Below are 26,713 nucleotides of genomic sequence, written 5' to 3' on the forward strand. Positions count from 1 at the left end.
TACACTAATAACAAACCATTAGAAAGAGAAGTTAAGAAAACAATTCCATTTACAATTTCATCAAGAAGAAAAAGATACCTCAGAATAAGTCCACACAATTCTTCATTATTTTCTTTCATATTCTTGTTTTGTGTTTAGTTTACTCTTCTTTTTCTCATTTATCAAGGTGGAAATTTAGGTTATTGATATAAATTACTTTTCTACTTTTTTAACATAGATATTTATAAGTACCAATTTCTCTCTGAGTACTGTTTTGTCTATATCCTATGTGTTTGGATATTTTCTGTTTTTGTTTTCATTCGTCTCAAATATTTCCTAATTTGTCTCAGGATTTTTAATTTGACTCATTATTGAAGGATATCTTAATTTCCATTTATTTGTGAATTTTCCACTTTATTATTAATTTTTAATTTACTTCCACTGTTTTCTGAAAGCATACTTTGTATAATTTCAATCCTTTTAAATTTATTGAACCTTGTTTTATGGTCAACCATATGACCTATCTTGGAAAATGTTTCACGTGTACATCAGAAGAATTTGTACCCTGCCATTGTTTAATGAAGTGTTCTATAGATGTCCATTAAGTCTGTTAAGGTTTATAGTGCTGCTTAAATTCTTTATTTCCTTGTTGATTTTTTGTTAAGTTTTTCTATCCATTACTGAAAGTGAGGGATTATTGTTCCCAACTATATTAATGACTTGTCTATTTCTCCCTTATACTTTGTCAGGTTTTTCTTTACATATTTTGAGTTTCTCATTTTAGGTGCATATACATTTAAGTTGTTATATCTCCCTGAGGGATTGACTTTTTTATTATTATAACATATTCCTCATATTGCTCTATTTTCCTATATGTATTATGTCTTTTTTTCCCCTCCTGTTTCACATTTATTAGCTTCTTTTGCATTGGGTTGATATTTTATACTTTAAAATATTAATTTTTAAAATAATTTTTGATTATGTTTTTAAGTTAATTTCTTAGTTGTTCTAAGGCTTACCATATACACTTAAATTATGATAGTCTACTTCAGATTTATACTAAATTAATTTTAAGTATAGATACTTTATTCTTATATAGCTCTTGCTACTATGCGTATTATGTCTACATATGTTACGATCTAAGAACATATTTTTATAAATATTACTTATAATTTTATATAATTTAGTGTAGCTGAGAGAAGAAAAGAGGGCAAATACATATTTATAGACCTTGTTATATTAACCTTCTTATTTACCATTTCTGGTTATCTTCATTTCTTCCTATGGAGCTGAGTTATCATCTAGTATTATTTTCTTACTCCAGTGTAGCTTTGTTTTCACCTTTCTCTTTTTTTACTGTTATTATCAAATATATTACAGTTTACAGTTTATATGTTATAGGCCCAATAATACTAGATAGTAATACTAGACAGATAGATGATAGATAGATAGATAGATAGATAGATAGATAGATAGATAGATGATAGATAGATAGATAGATAGATAGATAGATAGATAGATAGATAGATATAGGTTTACAGGGACTTTTGGGGAATTCCCTGGCTGTACAATGGTTAGGACTTGGCAGTTTCACTGCTGGGGCCCAGGTTTGATCCCTGGTCAGGGAACTAAGATCCTGTAAGCTGCATGGCATAGCTCCCCCCCCAAAAAAAAATAGATATACATAAAATTTTTAAATCAAAAAAGAAAGAAAAAGAAATATATAATTATATTGCCTTTTATAATGATGTACATAATTATCTTTACCAATGGTCTTTGTGGTTTTCTACCCCCTGTGGATTCAAATTACTGCCTGCTTTCTCCTGGGTAAGCCTGAAGAATTTCCTTTGGTGTTTTGTATAAAACAGATTGGCTAGTCACAAGTTCCTTCAGTTTTTGTTTCTCTGGGAATGACGTTATTTCCCCTTAACTTTTGAAAAATAATTTTACGTGACAGAAGATTCCTGGATGATTTTTTTTTCCTTTCAGTTCCTCAAATACACTATTCCACTGCTTTCTGCTCTCCGCTGTTTTTGATAAGAAGTTAACTGTTAACCTTATTGCATTTCCCCTTGCGCATGATGAGTCATTTTTCTCTTGCTGATTTCAAGATAGTCTCTTTGTGTCTGGTTTTTGACATAGTAAAAATGATGTGCCTGAGTCTGGATCTCAGTCCCCCAAACTCAGAAAACCGAATTAAGAAAGCTGCTCTTTTGAGCCGTGGCAACTCTTCCAGGCAGGGCTTTTAGGTCCAGTGACTTTTGCTCTCTTGATTGTGTTTTTACTTCAGATATGTTGGATTTTTTTTTTTTTTTAAGAATCCCCATTAATCCTAATTCCAGGAACTATATCTATCACTCTGAGCAAGTCACTCAACTTTCCTCACCTACAGAAATAAGGACTATTGAAGTTTCTTCAATTTATCTCTGTTTCAGGGAAAATAGAGGATTAGTTGCCAGTGTATGAAGCAATTTCAATATGCTTTCATATGACTGTGAGTGGGAATGTGGAAATACAAATGTTTACTGTTTCCATACTTTGAACTTTGGAAGAAATTTATATTTGTTGTAGAATTGCCATTTTTGTCACTATTAATTCTAGGGTTGCTATCCCAAATGGTACAATTAGAGATTCCGATCTGCCTTTAGGAAATCACATAAAACCACTTCCAGTTGAGGCAATTTGTATGTGAAGTTGTAATTCAGGATTTGTTATACGAAAAATGTAAGATGATCCTAGAGTTTTTCTCCGGCATCCTAACTGAAAAAATTACAGCTTGTTTAAAGAGCTAAGTGACTTAGTTTCGTGAAAAAGATCATTGTTGTCATCCCAATAAAATAATCACTTTCTTTCTTCTGTGGAAACAACACATCCTCGATAGCAGCTCTCCATGTTTTAGCCAGTGTCCCAGAGTACCCCATTGCTGTCTAACTGAAAGTAGCCTTTTTTCCCTTAGGCCACCTATGTTAGAGTTTATGTACATGTCACCCAATGAAAATACTCAAAGAAACTACCAATGGTAATTTTTTTCAAAATTAAGATATTGCAGTCAGCCTATGAAATATTACAGCATCAAGTGTGATATGAATGGTTGCAACTCTAATGAAGAGCTAATTACCCTAATTGGTGATAAATTTGAAGACAATGATTGTAAAGTGTTATTGGGCTTTAATAAATTGTTATCATATTGAGGCTATGAATAAAACAACAATAAAGTTTGCAAAATAGCATCATAAAATTCTGGTTGCATACTTCATTGGATATGGAACCCCTTATTCATGTAAGTGATAATATGTGAGGTAACGCTATGCTCCAATTACTCTATACGAGATGGTTCGTAAAAATTATTGTACCTAGTTGAATCAGTGGAAGGTATTTTAAAAATTACTTTCTACTGCCCCTTCATTCCATCTCAGATAATCTTAGATTTTATGTTAGGTCATTAGTGTTTAATTGCATAAATGTTAAATCAATGCATTGGAATAATGTAAACCTAAGTAATTTCGTCTCTATATCTATCAGTATTTTTCCAAAAACAAGTTCCAAAAAACTTTTTTTCCAAAACCTTTTTTTTTCTAAAAATAAAATTTGGCAACTTCTGTCATTGCATTTCATCAGCTTTTAATAATAATAATAATAATACCTCAACTATTTGTCAAAAACCCGCCAAATTCCAGGCACATAACTCAGAACAGTAATCATAGCTCATACTTGGAAGACTGACTGTTCCAAGTATTGCTCTAAGCACTTTCCATGTATTCATTTACTTGGTCTTTATGTTATTATTACCATCACATAAATAAGAAAACTGAGACAGAAGTTAAACAGGTTGTTCAAGGTCACATAGTAGAGCCTACACACAAACCAAGGCTGACCAGGATCTAACCAGAGTGCAGTCCTGCCCATCCTGGAGTCACATGGACTTAAGTTTGACCACTTGCTCTGCTCTGAGGTCTGTAAATTCAGGCAAGTCACTTAGATACCCCAAACATCAATTAGCTTATTTGCAACATGGGGTTAATTATAACAGCAACACTCAACTGGTAATGCTGCTAAGAGAACGGAATGTGATATTTCAGATACAATACTGATCATATTGTCCATATTGTCAGTGGTCAGCACATGCCTGCTTATCACTATCCTTAGTTACACCTATCTTCCCAAAGTTCTCATGTTGATATTTTATCAGTTGTTCTCAGTCTTTCAGACCATAATTTTTTTTTACTATTCAGAAGTCATACCACTTCTATAGAGACTTTCAATTTATTTGATTTTGAAGACATCATTTATAACAAGACACTACCAAGTTAATAATAGTTGTATAGGACGAGGGGAGTGAATAAGAAATAATCCCCTAAATATACATATAGATAGGCATCTCAATTTCAGGACATTTATTTATTGACTTGTTTCAAGACATGAATTACTTATATAAATGAGGATGTTATATTCTTTCCAATGGTTATAAACCTTATTTTTTCCTGTCTCATTTTATTATATTAAATCAGTATTAAGTAATCATAGTATTGGCAAATGATCTGATATTTTAAATCTCATAAAAATGCATGATGTTCAATATTTATTGTAGCTGTCTTTTTCCACATTAAACATAGCAAAAGCATACCACCGAAAATTCCACTGAAAGAAATAATTTCATCATATACAATGCCATAAAACTCAACAATATTCTATGTATATGTCAGAACTCTTTGGCTGAAAGCAACAGAAACACAATTCAAGTAAGTTTATGGAAATAAAGGGAATTTGTATTTACTTAATTTGGAAGTTCAAGAGGGATACATTTGGTTTCAGGAACATTGAGATCCAAGGGTATAAACTCAGCTGCCCTTCTTTTATTTTTTTATTCTTTTTTCTATTTATTTAAAAATATGTTTAAATTTCGATATCTCAGTTTTGCTTCCCTTTATTTGGTCTTAGGATGGTCCCTAGCAATTCCAAACCACAGCCATTAGTAGTTAACATTTTGGTCTATCCCTTATATTGTTACATAAATGTCATATTTTTGGAAAATCCTATTAGTGTTATTTGTATCCTACATTTTTAGTAACTATTTTAGAAAAATTAACTCAATATTTTTAATTTTAGAACTAATTACTTAACATAGTCTGAGCATATTAGCCTTATTATTTGTTCAGGAAAGTTTTTGAAATATCTATGGAAAGTAATAGAGAAGGCATGTAAGATTTGGAATATGAAAAATTGGCCTGCATCGGGAATCTAATCCATTCAATAAAGAACTTCAACCACTGTAGAACTCAATGCATCTGCATAAATGAAAATCAATTGAATTGATTTTGACAGACTTGCTCTACTGACTTCAATTCAAAACTCAATTACACATAGCATTCCAGAATAAGATAATTACAGTGACCAACAGAACCAGAGTTTTATTTAATTTTGCGAAGGGCTTGCATTGTTTGAGTTTTCAGTGAAATGAAAATGTTTTAATTTAATCACTTGTATGAATCTATAATATGCTTATACTCTGCAAGGTCTAAGAAATCTATTTTTCCACAGATGTGAGAAGAATTTAGATGGACAATTATCAGCACTAATGGTTCTGCTTTTTTTCTCCATACATTTGCAGCATGTCCACTTTCTGTCCAAAGGACTCTGATGAGTGTTTTGTGAATAATTTGGCATTAATATTCCAGCAATCCGAAGAGGAAGGGACTGAGTTGCAGGTCTAGGAGCTATTTTCTCCTGTTTTGAGGAAAAGAAAGAAGGCAGGTGACTCAGTCTTATCATCTTATAAACACGCTACTGACACACAGTAGATTTCTTTTCTATCAAATGATTTCAGTACAATATGCAATGCTGTTTAAAATTGTTCCCATTTTAAAAAAACAAACAAAAAACCAAAACCAAACAAACAAAAAAACCAAAACAACAACAACCTGAAATCTCTGCACTTCTTGGGCATAGTTCCCTGGAAAACATAATATAAACTATGTACATTTCTAAGTATACAATTAGAATGATTCATAACCTAAATGGCATTTTCTCTGTAAGTGATGTGACCACACACCTCTGCTAAGACCTAAGATGTTAATGTGGGCCAAAGCAAGTCCAAAGCAGGAAGAAAGAATCTGGGAAGCCTCATTAAAGATCCTTGATTATCTGGGACTATCTTATTTTCCCTTCATTTTTAAAAGTTTTGCTAAATATAGCGTTCTTGGCTGACAGGTTTTTCTTTCAGCACTTTGAATATGTCATTGCAAAGTCTTCTGAACTTCATTACTTCTAATAAAAAGTCAGCTGTTAATCTTATTGAGGTTCTCTTGTACATTATAAGCTATTTTTTTCTTCTTTCAGAATTTTGTCTTTGGCTTTCTATAATTTGAGTGTGATGTGTCTAGATGTACATTCCTTTGTGTTGGAGAGAACTTGGGGCATGCTGAGCTTCATGGAGTTGTAGATTAATGTTTCCTATCAAGTTTGGAAAGTTTCCAGCCATTATTTCTTCAAATAAATTTTCTGTCTCTCTCTCTCTGCTCTTCTTCTGGGTCTCCCATTACATTTATATTGGTACAGTATGTCCTGATGGTTCCCCACACTTCTTTAAGGTTCTGTTCATTGTTGTTTATTTTTTCTTTCCATTCTTTTGATTGGATAACCTCTATTGATTTATCCTAAAGCTTGATGATTATTTATTCTGGCAACTCAACTCTTTTGTTGAGTCCTTATAGAGATGCTTTTCATTTAACTTATTGTATTTTTCAAACGATTGCATGAACTATGGGTCTGCAAAGAGGAATCAGCCTCAGAGTCTAATCTTCAGAATATCAGTCATTGAATATTAACAGTATAAAAGGACCTGAGAGATTATTTAGGACAATATCCTCATTTTACATGTAAAAGAAATAAGAACTCACAGATTTAGAGAACGAATTTTTGGTTACCAGGGGAAAGTGTGGGAGGGTGAGGAATAGATTGAGAGTTTGGGATTGACATGCACACACCACTATATTTAAAATGGATAACCAACAAGGGCATACTATATGGTACAGGGAATTCTGCTCAATACCCTGTAATAACCTAAATGGGAAAAGAATTTGAGAAAGAATAGATACACGTATATGTATAATTGAATCTCTCTGCTGTACACCTGAAATTAACACAACATTGTTAATCAACTATATGCCAGTATAAAATTAAAATTAAAATTAAAAATATAAGGAAATAAAGATTGGAAATAAAGGCCAGTAATTTCTTTATGTAAGAATTATGCAGCTGAGAAATTGCAGAGACTGAATACAAATTCATCAGTCCTAAATAAAGTGAGATGACAATTCCAATATACAATATACCAGGAGTTATGGCACATACAAAATTATTAGCACAATAAATAGAAAGTCATTCATGAAATAAGAAAAGAATAAGGTGATAACACACTTCACATTACACTTATTTCATCTATTTACTCATTTAGCAAAAACTTTATGAACAGCTATTATGTGTTAGCAACTTACAGAAAAATAACAGCTAATATTTCAGCTTTTAGTAATCTTTTGAATACTGTCTTATGTACTCAGTATGCTCTCACATGTAACAGGTACTCTTTTAATCTGATTTTAGGTGTGATAACTAAACCACTGAGATGTTAATAATAATAGCATTATGTAGCACTAATTTGGAGCCAGGTACTGTTGTAAGTGTTCAATGACTCTTCATAATAACCTTTTTTTTTTAATTAATTAATTAATTGGCTGTGTTGGGTCTTCGTTGCTACACATGGGCTTTGTCTAGTTGTGGCGAGCAGGGGCTGCTCTTCATTGTGGTATGCCGGCTCCACACTGCCATGGCTTCTCTCATTTCAGAGCACAGGCTCTAGGTGCATAGGCTTCAATAGTTGCAGCACACAGGCTCAATAGTTGTGGCTCACGGCTCTATAGCACAGGCTCAATAGTTGTGGTGCATGGGCTTAGTTGCTCCGCGGCATGTGGTATCTTCCTGGGGCAGGGATTGAACCCATGTCCCCTGCATTGGCAGGTGGATTCTTACCCACTGTGCCACCTAGGAAGTCCTATTTATTATTTTTAAATTAATGCTTAGGATATATTCTTAGCAGTAAGATATATAAATAAGTACATTTTTGTAAACTAATGAAGTACTATTGTATCCAGGAAGTATTGTACCATTTTGTATTGTCAGAAGCAGTACATAAGTCATTTCACCTCTTCCAACTTGGATATAAACTTCCCCAAAGAAATGAAAATGTATGTCCACACAAATATAATACACAAATGTTTACAGCAGCATTATTCATAATATTCAAAAGTCAAAGACTCCAAATGACTATCAACTGATGAATGGACCATGAAAATGTGGCATATCCGTAGGATGGAATACATTTTGGCCATAAAAGGAAAGAACTGATACATGCTATAACATGGATAAACTTTCAAAATATTATGCCAAGTGAAAGAAGCCACATACAAAAGGACAAAACTGTATGATTTATTGCATATGAAGTATCCAGAATATGCAAATCTAGAGACACAAAGGAGATTAGTGGTTGCCTAAGGCTAGGGGACGGATGAAAGGAAGAAGGAGGATTGACTGCTAATGGGTAAAGACTTGAATTGGGGGGATGATCAAGAGGCTCTAAAATTAGGTGATGGTGAGGTTGAGCAACTCTTTAAATATACAAAAAGCCACTGAATACTTTAAATGCAAACGGTGTAATATGTGAATTATGTCCCAATAAAGCAGTTTAAAAAGTCTATTCAAAGTGCTATGAGAGTGCAGACAGTGCCAATTCTGCCAAAGACCTCAAATCAGTAGGAAGTAACTTCATCTAAGCTGAGAAAGAATTCTAATGTATACTTGCTCCTCTATTTAGAAAGAAGATAAGAGTAGGAATGTTTGTAATAAGGAAGAGTAGTGGTGTTTATTCCACACTAAGTGCTGAATCTTCTCCTCAAAAAAGTCCTTGTGAGGTACTCAAAGCCACTGAAGACTGTAAGCTCTAGGAGGGCAATGACCATGTCCTCCTCACCCCAGGATCCCAGGGCCTTCATCAGTTAATGTTCTTTTTAACTAAATTGACCTGAGTTCAGTATTGTTTTTCCAAATTTACAGATGGTGCCAAATACTAAAAAACAATAAAAAAATAAAGGAGTAAATTGTTAGATACTAAAGAATCCACTTATGGCTCAATTGAAAAGTATATTTTTAACTCTTTTTTTTCTTATTTTGTTTTTCTTTTTTTCTTATTGATAGAGAAGGCTGAAACCTCAGTTTAGGTTTTATTAAAATTAAAAAAAATCAACTAATTTTCTAGAAAGGTTTGTAAAATAAGATGTGTATGTTGCAGATAGCAAAGAGTCAGAAATTAGAACCTAGCAGTTGGTGCAGGGGTATTTGTTATATCCAGACACTCAACAAGAGCTCAGAAAAGGAGAATCAAGATTGCCAAATAAAATAGAGTTTCTATGTCTCAAATCTTTGAACTACAGAATGTGCTAATTCTGCCTGCATGTCTTGAGCAAATGAGTATGATTATGCTTCTTAACCTATTTGGTTCTCTATCAGGAAAATGCTGGTCTCCTTTAAGGAGTCAGCTTTTCCTACCAAAAAGCTGAAGATGCTTAAAGGGAAATCCTCTTCTAAGTGCCCAAAAAGATAAAAAAAAAAAAATTAAATTGTGTCCGCATCCATCACAGGCTGATCTTCTCTGACTGTGTCAGTTTGTGAGGTCTCATTGAGGGACCAAGAACAGCACCAAAAGAGGTAGCTGGTCCTGCTCAGGCTTGGAAGCTGAGAAAGAAATTAAATAAGAAGTCAGTGTTTGAGTTCCAACTGGGTTTCTAAAGGATGAGAAAAATTTGAATATGCTGCTCCAGTAGCACTGGCTGACCCTGGATTGTGGCCTTAATTTATTATTAGCAGTTCCTGAATCTTGTACTTTAATATAAGAAACTCTTTTAAAAAAATTCCCCACCACCCCTTATTTGGCTTCAATGGCTTAATTGTAACCCAAGAGGAATTTAAGAGAAGGGAGAGAAAGCTAACAGAAAAAGAGGCTCAGATGAAGTGGACATTAGGGAAAGTAAATGGATGGACCAACTGAGGAGGTGGAGGATACACAGAGAGACCCATATACAAAGAAATACAAACGCCGATACCAAGAAAGCCACAAGGAGACAAGACTACCAACGAAGATAAAATAGAGATGGGGGTAAAAAGAGAATGAGTAGAAATGATGTTTGTTTTTTTAAATCAGGGCACATTATTCTTTTTTCAGACATGTTAGCTCTAGGTTTCTAAAGCCACTAATATGGCCTGCCTCATATGCTGAGGACTGGATGATTGTTATTTGCTGAAGGACCTCTGAGAAGTTAGGCCAGCAGATTCACTGAAAGGGGTAGAGGGCTGATTTTCAATTTGGAGAAAGTTTCCGGGAAGCAGAGCTGTTCTCCAGGATAAAAATCTTGTAAAAAGCACACTTATTTAGAGCTGACCCCAAAGACAAGTGTTTGTGGGAAATGATTTGAGGATAATGAAGAGAAAATAAAGGTCATTTTAAAAAATCCATTAAAGAATGGTAGGAGTTGAACAGGTAGAAGGGATGGGGGAGAACTGTTAAGAGGGGTTAACACATGAAGGAAGAGAATAGGGTTGAAATAAACATAGTCACAGAGCAATGAAGAAACAGGTCAAAGAGAGTGAAGGGCACAACTTAGGGTATAAAATGTTACACTTGGATGAATTGCAGAGGCTTCTTGACATCAATTTTTGCTATCAGTGCATTTGTCAATTTCATATGTAAAAAAATATTAAATAAAATAACTTAGGAAAAATACTTAAGATAGTGCCAGGTACATGTTACATACTCAAAATATGGCTGCAGTTTTGTTTGTTTTTTTTTTTCACATATTGGGATGTTCTGAAATTTAGATAAGCCAAGACAAAATAATCAGATAAGTTAACACTGCACATTAATAGGTAAAAGTAATATCAAAATTCATAAGAACACCTTTCAATTGCTGTGTAGAGTATACACTGAGAGATACTGTCCCCAGGCTGTAGGACTTCCCTCACAGTCAGACTGCGTAAATTAATACGATTCTTAAATTTGTATGTTACTCAACACTTCCCAAATCTGATGCTATTTCCCTTGGTTGACATAAACCTTTCTGAAGCAAATAAGACAAGAACCAGGATTTCCTTTGAATATTTAAAGAAAGTAATTTACAGAGAAATCGTTCTTTATTTAAGGTGATAAATTTAATATGTGACAGAAAAATGATGACCGAGGTTTTTCCTAATTTTATTTGTTCAAATTTAGTGTTTTTGCTTTTTTAGGTTTAATATAGACATCTTTCTATTAAATCCTGGTACAACTTGTTTCTAAACCCCAAAAAAATGAGAACATATTTCTATACATATGACTGAAGAGTCTTAGAACTTGAGTGTTCTGTTCATAGGTAATGCCAGCTTGAATAAAAGAATGTAACTTTTTCCAGTGAAATTTCCAGTGTGATTGTGGATGACTGCATTTATCTTAAAAACAATGATAGAGGATTAAGGAGAGGACACTTCTTTATTTGGTTGTAAAACTGCCAACATTAAACTGAAAAAAACCCCAAAACAAAAAACTATTTCACAATCAGGGCCTCCCTAAAAATTAAGGCAAAAGGTTTTTAAAACTCTGTGATCTTTCTGGGTCCCAACATGTGTGGATTCTCATTTTTAATTAATACTTCTCACATAATAAATTTACACTTAAGGTGTAAATGACATAAGGAAATAAGTAGGTTATTGCAGTATACATCATCTTCACTCTGTGTCACGTGCAGTGTTTGAGGATTATGGAATTACTTGATCATTTTTAAATTCTCATTTTCACATTTTTTTACACTGTAAAAAGTTGCTACAAAAAAACTAATTAAAAGCAAACAAAAAGAGAAGGGAAAAAAGGAAGATTTTTATTTTTATTTGTTCTCCTTGTTGAAACATTTAGAAATGACAAATGTCTGCATGGATTTTCTTTGCATGTAGTAGGTTTGGTCCATAAAAAAGGTAAACTATTTTGTCAGATCACCAGGTAGGAGCACATTTCAGTGATGCATTCACTGAATAGAAATCACATTTTTCTACTGACCATAAAAAATACACTTGTTTTTCCGGGAAGGAATTACACCATGAAAATTGGTTTAAATGATTTTTAGCTTAACAGAACTTGCACTGACAATCCTTAAAGATTGTAAGGACAAAAAGAAGGATGAAAATATAGATTTTGAGTGCTGGCGAGAAATTAAAATATTAAAAAAGACAAATGGTTCGCCAGCCAAGCTGAGCATCATCATGAATTGTGTATTATTGAGACCATTCAACAATCATGATGCTTCTTGTCACCCGTGTGCATATTAATTAGCTATTGCTGCGAAATGAATTGCCCCAAAACATACACGGCAGCTTATAACAACATATATATAAAGGCTCACATAGTTTCTGAGGGTTAGGAATCTGGGAGTGGCTTTGCCAGGTGGTTCTAGCTCAGGATCTCTCACAAGGTTGCAGTTGAGATGTTGGCCAGGGCTCCAGAATTTGAAAACCTGATGGAAACTGAAGAAGTCACTTCCAAGATCTCTCCCTTAACCACCAGCAGCAGCCTTCTTCTCCTCCCCTGTTCATATGGATGTTTGATATGGTAGCTAAGTCCTACTACAAGGCGTGAATGTAATTTTTAATACCTTTGAGTAACTTATCAGTAACTTGTACTGATATCAAATTGAGATATTTAATGAGTAATCATTGGCTACGTAGGTCATTTCTAAGTAGTTTGACTATTTAGTATAATTTTAGGTTCACATACTTTTGTTTTTTAATTTACATGCCACAGAGAAGTTGTATCTTTGAGACATGTTAATAAATGTATTCATTTTTGCCACTTTGAGAAGTTGTTAAAGGGATGTTTGAGGTTTTACACAGTTCTTATGAATACTGAAAAGCCCTGCAGTTCTGTTAAAATTCTAATGTGTGATGCAGAGTTCACAATTTTCTACATCCCAATTTCTTCTGTAAAATAGAAATTACTTTGGTTAAAATTGATAATTATAAGTGGTTTGGAATTGAAATTAAGAAATTACAAGATATTATTTATTGATTCATTTAAAAATAGCAACAATGAACACATTTTATGTTAATAATATCTTGGTGTTACCATAAAATTAATTTGACCTCACAGAACTCCTGATATCAGACGTTAAGTATGAGTTGCTTTTGGAACAGGAAAGAGCATAATGAAAGACAAAATTTGGAAAGGATTTTATTTGCCTTGACTTATTTACCATAGTTTTAATAATCATGAAAGCTGTTAACATTTTAGCAAAGTTTTGTTGAGTTTTGAGAGACTTGTTTCCTTGGTTTAATGTTTATTGCCTTGCCCGCAATATGAATGGTGCACTAGTTTTCTATTGCAACCATAGCAAATTACCACCAACTTGGAAGCTTAAATTAGTAAATAGCCATTTATTATCTCACAGTTCTGTAAATCAGAAGTCCAGGTACAGTGTGGCTTATCCATTGTTGGCTTAGATTCTTACAGGCCAAAATCAAGGTGTTAGCAGGGTTGCATTTCTTTTGAGAGAGCCTGGGAAAGAATCAGCTTTTAAGCTTATTATTGTTGGGTTATTGGCTAAAATCAGTTCCTCATAGTTGTAGAACTAAGTTCTGTTTCCTTCCTGGAAGTCAACTGGAGGGTTTTCTCGGTTCCTAGAGTTCACCCACGTTTTTTAATGACCCCCTTGTCTAGCTTCAAAGCCAGCAATGGCTCATCAAGTCTCCCCTTTTTTATTCTCTCTGACGTCCACTTTACCTTCTCTGCAGCCTTCTCTTCTTTCCTCCTTTACATTTAAGAGCTCATGAAACTACATTGAGGTTACCCAGATAACCCAGGAAAATCTCCTGTTTTAAAATCAGCTGATTAGTAGCCTATATTACATCTGAAAAGTCCCTTTATAGCAGTACATGGATTAGTGTTTGATTGGCTCACCAGAGGACAGGAACCTTGTGGGGATATCATCAGAATTCCACCTACTACAAAGGATTATTTTATTTTTCTGTGTAAGCTGCCTGGAGAGCAAACATTCTGTGATATACTGAAATAATTTCTTTCTGCTTTACATATCATTACTATTCCTTTTATTATTTAAGAAAACAAACAAAGGTTCCTCATTTATGAAAGACCTAAGGGTGTGTGTGTGTGTGTGTGTGTGTGTGTGTGTGTGTGTGTTTTACAATCATATTACTTCCTGTGTTTTTAGATATTTATGGTTACTTTGATTAAATATGTAACCAGTTTGTTTTTCCTTCAGGCACCTATGATCTTGATTTGGAAACTTTAAGTTTCCAAATTTCCTTTGACAACATCTTTTTTTTTTTTAAACTTCCATTTTCATAAAATCAGATCCTAAATATAATAAAAATAAATGAAAATTTTCAGGGTATCTTTTGCACCTAAATCTCAGAGATTCTCCAGAAGGTACCTGATAATTTACAGAGATTTGCTCTTTCACCTTATAAAGACATGAATGCTAAAAGTAATTGGTTTTTTCGTTTGGTTGGTTTTAGGGGGGCCATGATGCACAGCATGTGGGATCTTAGTTCCTTGACCAGGGATCCAACCCACCTACCCTGCAGTGGAAGCAACAGAGTCTTAACTACTACACCACCAGGGAAGTGCCTAGATTTTTTGTTGTTGCTTTTTTGTTTTTGACATATTAGTATTGATGAATTTTGTGGGAAGAGTTGTCAAATCAGTAGAAATGCTGGGTCTTATCTAAGTTAAATTTAAGTCAAATGTCCTTTAACATAACCATTTTAGAAAGTATAATTCATGAGAAATAGCTAGAAGTTTATCAATGCCCTCACTTCCCATATACTATAACATTAAGAGAAACTCTAAAATAGTATGAAATAGTTCTGTTGAGTTTTCCTATATTTTTGGAGTCCTGCTGATGCTTTTCCTTATGTTAGACAGTGGCAATATAGTATTATTAGTCATAATTTAAATTATTATATAAAATGCTTACTTGACCACATCTTTCTTTTTCATTCTGAATCTAATATCTTCTAGGCCAGTGGTTCGCAGATGGGCATATACATCAGATTTACCTATGGAATTTTATAAATATACAGATAACTAGGACCTACTCCAAATTCACTGCATCTCTTTGATACTCTTGATTTATTTATGGTGTAGTATATATATTAGATCTCATAATTATTGTATGTTACTTGTCAAGACTTTTTCCCTTATAGAAATTATGTCCATTCATTTTTATATGTGAGATGTATTATTCTATATCTTTTTTGAAAATATGCTTAATTGTGTGCTTAGACATTTTGTCTAAAACTTTTCCTTCTGACTAACTTTATGATGTTTTGCATGCCCCAGAAACAGCCAAATTTCCTTGTAGGTTAATTATTCTTGTTATGAGCTCTTATCAGAACCCTCACATTTGAAAATTACTGGTAATGAATTAATCACAGTCATTTTAAATGTCTGTCATCCACAGATTCATAACAATTCGTAACAATTTAGTAGAATCTGCTTTTGTAAACTGTAGTGAAACATTTTTAAATGATATAATATTATTCTCACTGACTTTTTCCCCAAAACATGAGCATCCCACAATTCAGAAACTTCTATTCAATATTCTTACTTTGCATGGCAGAATAATGATTTGTGTAAGTTGGGTAAGAAGTTGTCTTCCTTTTTAGCAGGATATAATTGTAAAATTGATTATGCAATCAAGACCTTGCCCAGAATGTCATATTAGAGAATAATGCTTGCTTAATCAGGTATGACTAGTAACTTTTAAGGAACTAAAGTTAGCTTTATGGAACCAATGCTTTCAAAGATCTCTCGGGAAAGCTGGCTTGTTTCTTGACTCACAGGGTCCAGGTTACAAGTGAGTATGGAAGATCCCCTCTTGACAGGTCAGGACTCTCTCCTGATATTTGACTATTCCAAGGAAAGAAAAGTTCACCCAAATTTATAGGTACTACAGGTGAATCTTGATTTGATGGCTTTGCTTTTTACGTCTAGCTTCACAACAACCAATAAGGAGGCAAATATATAGACATCATTTGATATTCTATACGTTAAAACATATGTTAGAAGATGATTATACCCATAGTGAGTTTTAACACCAAGCATTTGAATTTCCACATTACCACAATTTGGTACAAAAGTGACAATACATAGAAACAAAACCAAAAGCAGCAACAAAAGCAAACACCCTCAAATCTATTAGTTAGTGGAAGGGTGAAGTCCGTGATTTAATTGTTTAATTAGTAAACCAGGACTGAGAAGGGTCTTAAGTGGGAAACATGTGACATAGTATAATAGTAAAAATAATTTTTGATACAGAGTTTTTATTCTGAGCAAGATTCCATCTTCTAGTAAGATAAGTGATTGGCACGTTAAATCTTCTCTAAGCCAAATTGTGTGATGAGAAAGTGCTGCTTTAATTCATTTATGTAGCCATGAAATGTAATGGTCATGAGAATGGACTCTGAGAATGGCCATGAGAACCTCCTTTAAGCCTTCATTTCATCTTTATAAAAACAAAGATAATGTAGGACCCTGTACAGAATGCTGAGAGAATTAAATGAGCAAAGGCAGGCCAAGGATTTAATGTAGAACAGGAAATGCATGAGACGTTACCCCCCACACCCCCCATCACATTATGATGGTGGTTGTCCTATACTTTTCCTGAAGTAATTTAAGTAAGTTGCAATATTACAATGTTACTAAAAATGACTGAGAAAAGCAAATGATACTCCTACACAAGTGAAATCAAAGCCAAGTGTTGGGAAATTCTATTTGGCCCATTCCAGGGAGTTCTAAAATCTCAGCAACAACTGTCACATCATTGTGCTGTACTATTGCTGTCATATCAGTCTGTCCAAAAATTCAATCTTAGCCTTTATCTTCCTTCTCTCCCTCCTCCTCCCTTCCCCCTGCCCCTACTCTTCCTCTTCCCCGCTTTCTCCTCCTTCTCCTCCTTCTCCTTCTCCTTCTCCTTCCTCTTTCCTTTAATGTATATGTGTGTTTGTAGTGGCTGAGTGGGGAATCTTTTCTCCAGGGCAGCATAAGAAATCAGGAAGCTCATGTGGCACCAAGAAAAGAAGCCCATGTGACCTGCTGTGCACCTTGTCCCCACAGAAAGCTGATACCTCAGTGTTGAGACCTGCATGTTCCCTGAAACTCAATGTTTTCTTTCCAAGATGGGGTGAACTATGATCCTAATGGCCCCCAATAAGCCATACCACAAGCCACTCACCCTTGTCTTAGTTGTCTGTTGCTGAGTAAATGTTGTTGCTTAAGGCCATTAGGTGGTGGGTGGTTTGTTACAAAGAAGAAGATAACTGAAACACAAGAGTGGGTGAGGAATCTTTGACAAAGTTTCTCCTAAATTCTGGCTTGTTTGCCTCATAGATCTTGTCAGCTCCTCCAGGTGTTCCCAGGGATGGAGTATGAGACTTCACTTCTCAGAGGACCTGCAGTTCTGCTTTCAGTCCGCTGGGCACTGCCCTTTTCTTCCTCTACCTCTCCCCAGTGAACTTGTGGCTGGTGTTAAAGTGAAGGCAGTTTTGTGGGGACTGTCTTCTCAAACTTTACACTTTGGCAAACTCATCATAATGTTAAACTGACTCAGTTTCTTCTTGGGTTTCAGGTGAGGGGATTTATTGAACTAAATGTGCTAATTCGTATTTGTTCATTCTTACCTTTTCACTTTCTGTTTGAAAGCAAATATCTGTACAAGCAACCTTAACTCCGCAGATCCTTGCTACTCAAAGCTCTGCAATATCTCAGGATCTTATCTGAATTTGCATCTAACAAGATCCCTTGGTGATTCATAGGCACATTCAAATTTTTGAAACTGCCCTGGACACTTTACGTTATAAAACAAGGAAGTTTAAACCCAAACATACTACTTACATATTATGTGACATTGAATAAACTCCACTAAGCCTGAATTTGAGATAGTTAAATGTAGGCAGTGTTAGTTTGTTACCACATAAAGCAGTTTTGAGAAATGCAAGCAATTTTCTGATAATCCCTCTGCAAATTTAAAGACACAAAATGTGATCTAATAGAACAATGGTGATGTTTTCTCTTCTAATGAAGTGGAGTGGTTATGTTTTAATTTGAACCTCTGAACTACCATCACTGACCTTCATCTCCCAACCCTTGAGGTGGCAATAGTTTTGCAGTTAGTTGCTGGTGTGAAAATAAAGACCACTCAAATTAGAAAAAAACAAGCTATGTATAGGAATAAACCACGATCATTTGTGTTTGGCAAAGATTCAAAGGGGAGCGGGAAAATTTTATAAGTGAAAGTAAAGGAAAGGCTCCAGGGATGCTAAGAGTGGAGGCTGTTGGCTTGGGGACGCTAAAGGTGGGCAAACTAGAAATGGAGCATCTTATGTTATTGGTTTGGGAAATATATTTGCTTTTCTTCCATTACTGTTGGAAACAGGAGCACAAAATAAATAAGTTGGCATTCATTGAACAAGTTCTGACTTCTCTTGGTTGATTGTTGCAGAAGTTATGAGTAGAGTTCTACTGTCATATATGGTCTGTCCATGTCCATTTATATGTTCATTCTTTCACTGGGAGGCTAAATATGCTGTTTGTAGAGCATATTGCGTTTTCAAATGGAAACTGCAACAAGAGCAGAGAAATGCTTTAAGAAACAAATGTTGGTTCGTCAGCAAATACATTCGTAAGGCAAAAAAAGAAGAAAAAATCAGATAAATAATAGACCTATCTCAAAATACCACATTAGCCCTCTTGGTAACATTATTGACCTAGATGGAAAGATTTGCTTGCAAATGTTTATTGAAGTAGTAAAGACTGACAGCTGTTTGTTTTCAGAAATTGTCTACATTACAGAATTTGCTCTCCTTGTATTATGGAAACAACTGCCAGAGCTCTGGCTTGATTCCTCATTGTTTTAAACCTTGGAATTGAAATTTGTTGGGGTTGATGTAAAATGGGAAAGCATATTCCACAAGGGAATAGTCTACAAAGGCATATTCAATTTTGCAGAGTCCTGAGAGACAGTTGCCTTCAAATTGAGATACATTGTACCCCTAAAATATGTCTGCAGCCCAGACATTCTTGATTGCCTTTCCTTCCAACCCCATTGAGGCATCCCTTCAGAAAAGTCAGATCTGTCTACTCCTCTTACCTCCTTTGTATTAGCCCCCTTTCATTTGGAACCTTTAACTTTTCCCTTTCTACCAGCTCCTCACCATCAACTTTTAAACTTACGTAATTATCACTCTTCTGAAAACAAACAAATACTCTTTTGGCCATATTTTCTTATACACATCCCTCCTCTGCTCCGCGAAAGAATAGTCTCTGCTTATTTCCTTTTCATTTATTCTTCAGTCCTTTCCAATCTAATTTTTATTCTCATAATCCACAGCCATCTAGCTTATTTTAGTCCTAGTATTACTTTTTCTGCAGAATGTGACTTAAAACATTTCCAACAGTTGTTTTTTTGTTTTGTTTTGTTTTGGGGGGTATTTTTGTTCTGGGTTTTTTTTTTTTTTCTGATTTGCTCTATTTTTCTGCTTCCCCTCCTTTTCTCCTTCATGGTCTGTCTTTAAATGGATACACTTTAATTCAGGGATTTGGATCTTGGTCATCTTCTCATTGCACAGTTATTCCTGAGAAATCTAATTTGTCCTTGGACTTCAACTATTGAAATGATGTTGATTCCCTTAACTACATCTCTAGCTTAGAACTCTCTCCAAATGCTTGCATCTGAAATCTTTTTTTTAATTTATTTTACTGAAGTATAGTTGATTTACAATGTGTGTTAACTTCTACTGTACACCAAAGTGATTGTTATACACACACACACACACACATATATACATTCTTTTTCATATTATTTTCCATTATGGTTTATCACAGAATATTAAATATACTTCCCTGTGCTATACAGTAAGATCTTGCTGTTTATCCACTCTCTATATAATAGTTTGCACCTGCTAATCCCAAACTCCCAATCCATATTTCCCCCATTTCTCGATCTTGGCAACCAATAGTCTGTTCTTTTGCTCTTTATGTCAGTAAGTCTGTTTCTGTTTCATAGATATTTTCATTTGTGTCATATTTTCAATTCCACATATAGGCAATATCTTATGCTATTTGTCTTTCTCCTTCTGACTTACTTCCCTTAGTATGATAATCTCTAGGTCTATCCATATGGCTGCAAATAGCATTATTTCATTCTTTTTAATGGGTGAGTAGTGTTCCATTGTATATAGGTACCACATCTTCTTTATCCATCCATCCAAATGCCAATGGACATTTAGGTTGCTTCCATGTCTTGGCTATTGTAAATAGTGTTGCAATGAACATTGAGGTGCATGTATCTTTTCAAATTATAGTTTTGTCTGGATACATGTCCAGGAGTGAGATTGCAGGATCATAGGGCAACTCTATTTTTAGTTTTTTGGGAACCTCCATACTCTTTTCCATAGTGGCTGCACTAATTTACATTCCCACAAACAGTGTAGGAGGGTTCCCTTTTTTCCACACCCTCTCCAGCATTTGCTGTTTGTAAACTTTTTAATGATGGCCATACTGACCAGTGTGAGGGGGTACCTTATTGTAGTTTGGATTTGCATTTTTCTAATAATTAGTGATGTTGAGCATCTTTTCACATGTCCCAAGCAATTTTTATTCTTGCCAATCAATACTTTCATGTTCAGGTTATACATTAGAGAAACCATTTTAGGTGCTCTTAAATCCATGAAATCAATTCCTATGATTTCTCCAGAGTTAGAGTCTACAAGCTACTGATTTCACAGATGCAAGTTATGGTGCTGGAGGAACCATGGACAACTGCCCTCCATGTGTAGATTATGTATAAGTCAGGGTCATGGAAGAACATATCTGAGGGTAGAGAAAACCCAACAAGTAAAATGAGTCACAACCATTTGCCTTAATACCTTATTTTTTCAATGATTTGTTTATAGTTAAGCACCACCTAATGTTTCTTGTTTACCTAATAATTTTATTTTAAAAATAAATATTCATGATTTTAATGTCTTTCTTTTTGCATAGCTTTAAACCACCTTAATTGTAATATGTTGTTATAGTTCATTAATTAGTATTTCCTGTTTTCTTTTGTGATCATTCTCATTGAATGAAATAAAAATGTATACATTTTTTGAAAATAGACTATTTTTAGAGCAGTTTTAGGTCACAGAAAATTGCACAGAATGTACAGAGGATTCCTCTACACAGCCTCCTCATCCTCACAAATGCACAGCCTCCCCCACTATCGATAGCCTACCCCTAAGTGGTACATTTGCCACAACCTATGATCCTACATTGACATAGTTGACTGTATTTATGTAGATCGATTTGGGGCTTTCTATTCTGTTTCATCAATTGATCAATTTCTATATCTTTTTTTTTTTTTTTTGGTTTAAATCAATATCACACTGTCTTCATTTCTGTAGCTTTACAGTAAGTCCTTAAATCTGGAATTGTCAGTTCTCCTACTTTGTTCTCCTCCTTCAACATTGTGTTAGCTATTCTGTCTCCACATAAACTTTAGAGTCAGTACGTTAATGTATACAAAACCACTTGCTAGAATTTTGACCAGAATTGTGTTGAGTGCATAGATCAAGCTTGGAACTACTGATATCGTGACAATATTGAGTTTTCCTATCCATGGAATATTTCTCCACTTACTTAGTTGTTTGTTTGTTTTCATTCATCAGTGTTTTAAAGTTTCCCCAGTACAGATCTTGTACATATTTTGTTAGATTCATATCTAAGTATCTTATTTTTGAGGTTTTAATACAAATGTATTTTGTTTTTAATTTCAAAGTCTGCTTATTCATTACTGGTTCACAGAATACATGGCTTTTGCTTTTTAGCTTTCCTGTCACACAGGCTCAAAATAGAAATATAATAACAGGTGTCACTCATCTATGGATTTTTTTTTCAGTAAATATCTGCACTCAGCAAAACTGAAACCTAAAACATGAGCAAACAAGCTTTAGCTTCCTCCTTTCCATGTTCCACAAGTCAACTGAAACTTAATGGACAATATCATTATTTTTTGAGTGGGTAATGAAGAAACTCAACAGATAAAGCTGGAAATTTATCCATTGAAAATTCTTTCTCAAGGACAATTCCTGAAGAATTAATATATTTATTTCATTTGAAAAACTAAAACACTTATTCACACTAAATATAATATCATTGCAGAGCTCTCACTTCCCTGGTCTATGTGGGACTGCATCTGCCTAGGCTTCATTCTTCAGTGGGGAAGGGGATGGCTGCTTTACTCTTTTCTGTATGTTCCATTGACAATGGGCCCTCCAGGGAATGCACTTCTCAATATTGATAAAAATTATAATATCTGCCAAAAGACTCATATGATGGTTGGCTTAGAAGGGTTTATTATTGAATTCAAGATAGCCTTGGAAGTTTCTGACATCAAGTCAGATGCTCAGACACTATCATATTTGGAATCTGAGAGGTATATCTTGCAGGAGATATGGAATTAAAGCTCATTTGTGTGAATTTTAAGCCTTCTTGCTTTAAATGTGCAGCAGCTTGACAAGTCAGTGTCTTCAACTGTCTGACAAGAAATCAAATTATTGTGGATGGTACACATTTCCCTCACCTGTAGACCTCATGAGCCTCAGGTTTGAGCAAGAAGAGCCTACATGTAGCTCTTAGGTTGTTCCAAACCAATAGAATGGCTTTTATTTTTAGGCCTAGCATAAGCTGTTGTTCCTACAAAGCTGGCATTTTCGTGAGTTTTTAATACGTATTTGGTTCTCCATTGTTACTACTTTTCTAAATGAAAAGCAAAAACTGGAATAATAAATTAAATTATAGTACAATGCAGCTGTTAGTTGGGCCTCCTTTTTTCTCTTGAGAGTTTGATAAAATCTAATGAAATACTTAACTCCCTGTCTTGTGAAATTCCAACACCTTCCTCAAAAGTTATGAAATTTCCCAGATGAGCTAAGATCTCATGGCCTTTCTGGCTAAGAATTTCTGTTTCTTCATTTCATAGATTACTTTATACCCATGATCCATATATATTAACTCATAAATGAAACCAGTTTCCTTCCTTAATTTCAATAACCATACATACACAATTAATAAGTAAAGGAGGAAATAATAATGCTGTTATATTAATACAGGGCTATGAAATATGAAAATAGCCAACTGGACATCTTGGAAGTGCAAAATGACATTAAACAAAAAAATAACAGATAAACCTCAAAATATGAGATGAACAGAAGATTAGTAGAAGTAGCAATTTATAACTTACGATTTTGTAATTTATTCTGAAATGAAATTATAATTATTTTGGCTAGAATGAGAATTATCCTCCGAACATGATACCGTGATATTACAAAATAGAAAGGTAAACGAAAGAGAAGTTAAGGAAGATTGAGAATGTCACTTGAGATAGACCAAATAAAAGTTAGTTAGGTTCCAGAAGTAGAGAATAGTGAAGAAAGGGGAATTATTTTATTTCATTATACTGATTCTGAAATACAATCTATCAATTAATTTTGTAGTTACCACATGCCTCTGCCCTTACCCAGTTCATCTTGTTCAGATGAGGCAATCAATAAAACTGTTCTTCCTTCCACATTCTTTCGCCTCTCCCCTTGATTTTTCATTAGATATGTCAATTCTATGTTGTGAGGACATAAAACATTTTTATTATGTCCAGGCTCCAGTCCCCCCATCTGTTTTAGTCTCAACATTAATATATACAAAGTTCATTGCTAATCTTTTTGCCTTATTTTGCTAGCACGTCTTGATTAGAAGAAATTTATCCTCCAAGAGTTTCCTCGAGTAGTATTCACAGGAAAAATATCCCCTGAGTTTTTCCATGTTCGAAACTATCAGTTAGACTGGATGTGTAATTCTAGGTTCATACTAAGTATGAAAGTAATATTTTAGTGACAATATATAACATTATGTTAACACATCATTATATTGAAATATTAACACATTCATTCATTCAAAATACATTTTGAGCACCCACTCTATTAGTGTCCCTGTAATAATAAAAATGGAAAACCTCATAGAGAAGGAAAATACATCAGCCTATTTTCTAATGAAGACAAAGTGTCGTGAAGAAGACATAATTAAATAAACACAATAATAAACAAGTTATTTTATTCTAAAGTAAATGGGCTGAAGGAAAGAAATTCAGTTCTCTGAGAAGATTTTACAGAGGAATGCAAATCTAGGCAGTAGAACAGGAAGGACTTCCCAAAGGAAGTGATAATTTTTTTTTAATTTTTATTTTACATTGCAGTATCATTGGTAACAATGTTGTGTTAGTTTCAGGCGTACAGCAAAGTGGTTCAGTTTTACATGTATCTATTCTTTTTCAAATTATTTTATCATTTAGTTTATTACAGACTATTCAGCAGAGTTCCCTGTGTTATGCAGTAGGGCCTTGCTGATTATTTTAAATATAGCAGTGTGTACATGTCAATCCCAAACTCCCAATCTATCCCTCCCCCACCCCCTTCCCCCTGGTAACTATAAGTTCATTCTCTAAGTCTGTGAGAAAAATATGGAGCACTTCATGAATTTGCATGTCATCCTTGCCCAGGGGCTGTGCTAATCTTCTCTGCAGAGTCCCAATTTTAGTACATGTGCTGCTGAAGCGAGCACCAAAGGAAGTGATGCTTGAGATGGTCAGCAGGAGTGAGCATTAACTGTGGGGGTGATAGGGTCTTCAGGGGAAACACCATCCACAAAGCTTCATAGTGACGAAGGCATGAACAATTGGAGAGAAGGCTGTGTGGCTGTGGGAAGGAAGGACGAAGGGAAAGCACTGAATGAGCCTGGAGAGCCAGACATGGTCCTGGTCATCCAGGACTTTAGAGACTGTGGAAGGACGTTGGTGTTTATTCTGAGATCAACGAGAAACAAGTAATGGGATTTAATAACCTGTGTGTATGTGTAGGAGGATGACATTATTAGATTTGTGTCATGAAAAGAATACTCTGGCTTCAGTCTGAAGTAAATAAGAGAGGGTTCAACTGACGTGAGGAATCCAGTTAGTAGAATTAGAGATAAAGTAACCACAGTTTACAGTAGCAGTGGGTGAGTATAATAAATTAACATGAAATCTAAGAAGTGACTGAGAAGGGACTTAATGATTCATATTAAGTGTGACAATTGACCTAAAATCCTATACTAGCAGAAAAGAAACTGATAACCACCAAGACATGCACCAACATATGGGTTAACTTAACATGATTCTTTGATACTTTAGGTGGTGCTTAAGGAATTTGAACAATGCAAAGCTACATTAGTGTTATCTAGGTCTCTACCAAACTTTAATATATTCTATCTAGTTTTTCTCTTGTCACAGATGAGCTTTTAAAGATTCCTCTACTGCAAACTGCTCTTTCAGAAGTGAAGTGACTGCTGTTCAGTGAGTCATTTCTAACAGTATGATCTCAGCTGCAAATATTTAGGTAATCACATGGCTTGAAAAGAGGTACCTGTGATAACCTGGATAACTGTTGACCGTTACTGTGTACTTTGGCAGCTCACATCTCCTCTGTGCATCTGCAGGGTTCTAGGGTCTACCATGGAGAATAAGACATCAACGTGGCTTCAGTGATAAAGTTCAGCAAAGCTATCAATACAGGAGTTATTTTTATAGCCATTGATTCAGTGTTGTCAAGCAGGTGATATTTTCCAAGCAGATGTTCAGTTAATATGGTCACTTTTTAAACACATGAAAGATGTAGGAATATGTTTGCATGGTTGAATCAATAACGCTTAGGTAAAAAATGAGCCAATGATTTATTTCCAACACTAGGCAGTTGTCAAACAATATTAATGTCTGTAAATTGACAGATGAACACAGAAGAATTGCAGCAAGCCCTGTGACACAGATGGCAGTGTAATGGGGTCCATCTTTCATCAACTTAACCAAATGCCTCCCGTTCCTAATGCCTCTTCCCTTAGGATAGTGAGCTTTGGAATGACATGTGTACAAGTGAATCTCCTACTTAACAGCTGCTGAGGGATGAGTGCTGACAGTAAATAGCCAGATGGTTATTAGACAGATCTCTTGCATGATTCAAGCAGAATGACAACTCTATGCAGAGGTGACAAGACATGGCCAAACTTTTCATGTAAGTTGTAGAAAATTAGAGAAAACCAAGGGCTTATAAATAATATGAGTGAAGGCCCCAAAGTGGCTGAACTTAGTAAATGTTTGGCTAATAAATCAACTCGGATAATCCAAGCCAGAGTTCAATTAGGAGCTGTATGTACAGGAGCTAACAAAGCCAAGTAGAGGCCTTTGAGGAAGCTTGTGACAGTCTAACCACATTGCTGAAATAAGACTTAGGGCTCAGGGCCAGCCAGAGCCTCAGGGAGCACCACAGGCTGTGACCTGAGGCTCACCCCCAGGGCCTCAGTCAAGAAAGGGGTGGTGGAGAGGAATCTCAAAGTGATCAGAGGAGCTTTCTTGCCCAAACTGCAACGCAGCCTCAATCTTCCATCTTTCATCTAACAAAAAGGGGTGAGCCTATTCTCTAAGACATGACACACCTGCATGTGCCCCCCGGATTCTCCTTCTGTGGAATCTGCATTATTGTAATTATAAATCCAAGTGAGGATTCCCCAGTCTCAGCTCCAGCCTTCTGA

The 26,713-nt window shown here is 34.8% G+C and overlaps 1 non-coding gene across 1 annotated transcript; it reads right to left on the minus strand.

Annotated features, from left to right (window-relative positions):
• Positions 1–24,608: 24,608 nt before the first annotated feature.
• On the minus strand, positions 24,609–24,715 carry LOC130847280 (U6 spliceosomal RNA). Its single transcript, XR_009052061.1, has one exon. It is a non-coding gene; the product is annotated as a U6 spliceosomal RNA (small nuclear RNA).
• Positions 24,716–26,713: the final 1,998 nt, after the last annotated feature.

The sequence above is a fragment of the Hippopotamus amphibius genome, chromosome 2 (genome assembly GCF_030028045.1).
Source record: "Hippopotamus amphibius kiboko isolate mHipAmp2 chromosome 2, mHipAmp2.hap2, whole genome shotgun sequence".
Lineage (NCBI taxonomy): Eukaryota > Metazoa > Chordata > Mammalia > Artiodactyla > Hippopotamidae > Hippopotamus > Hippopotamus amphibius.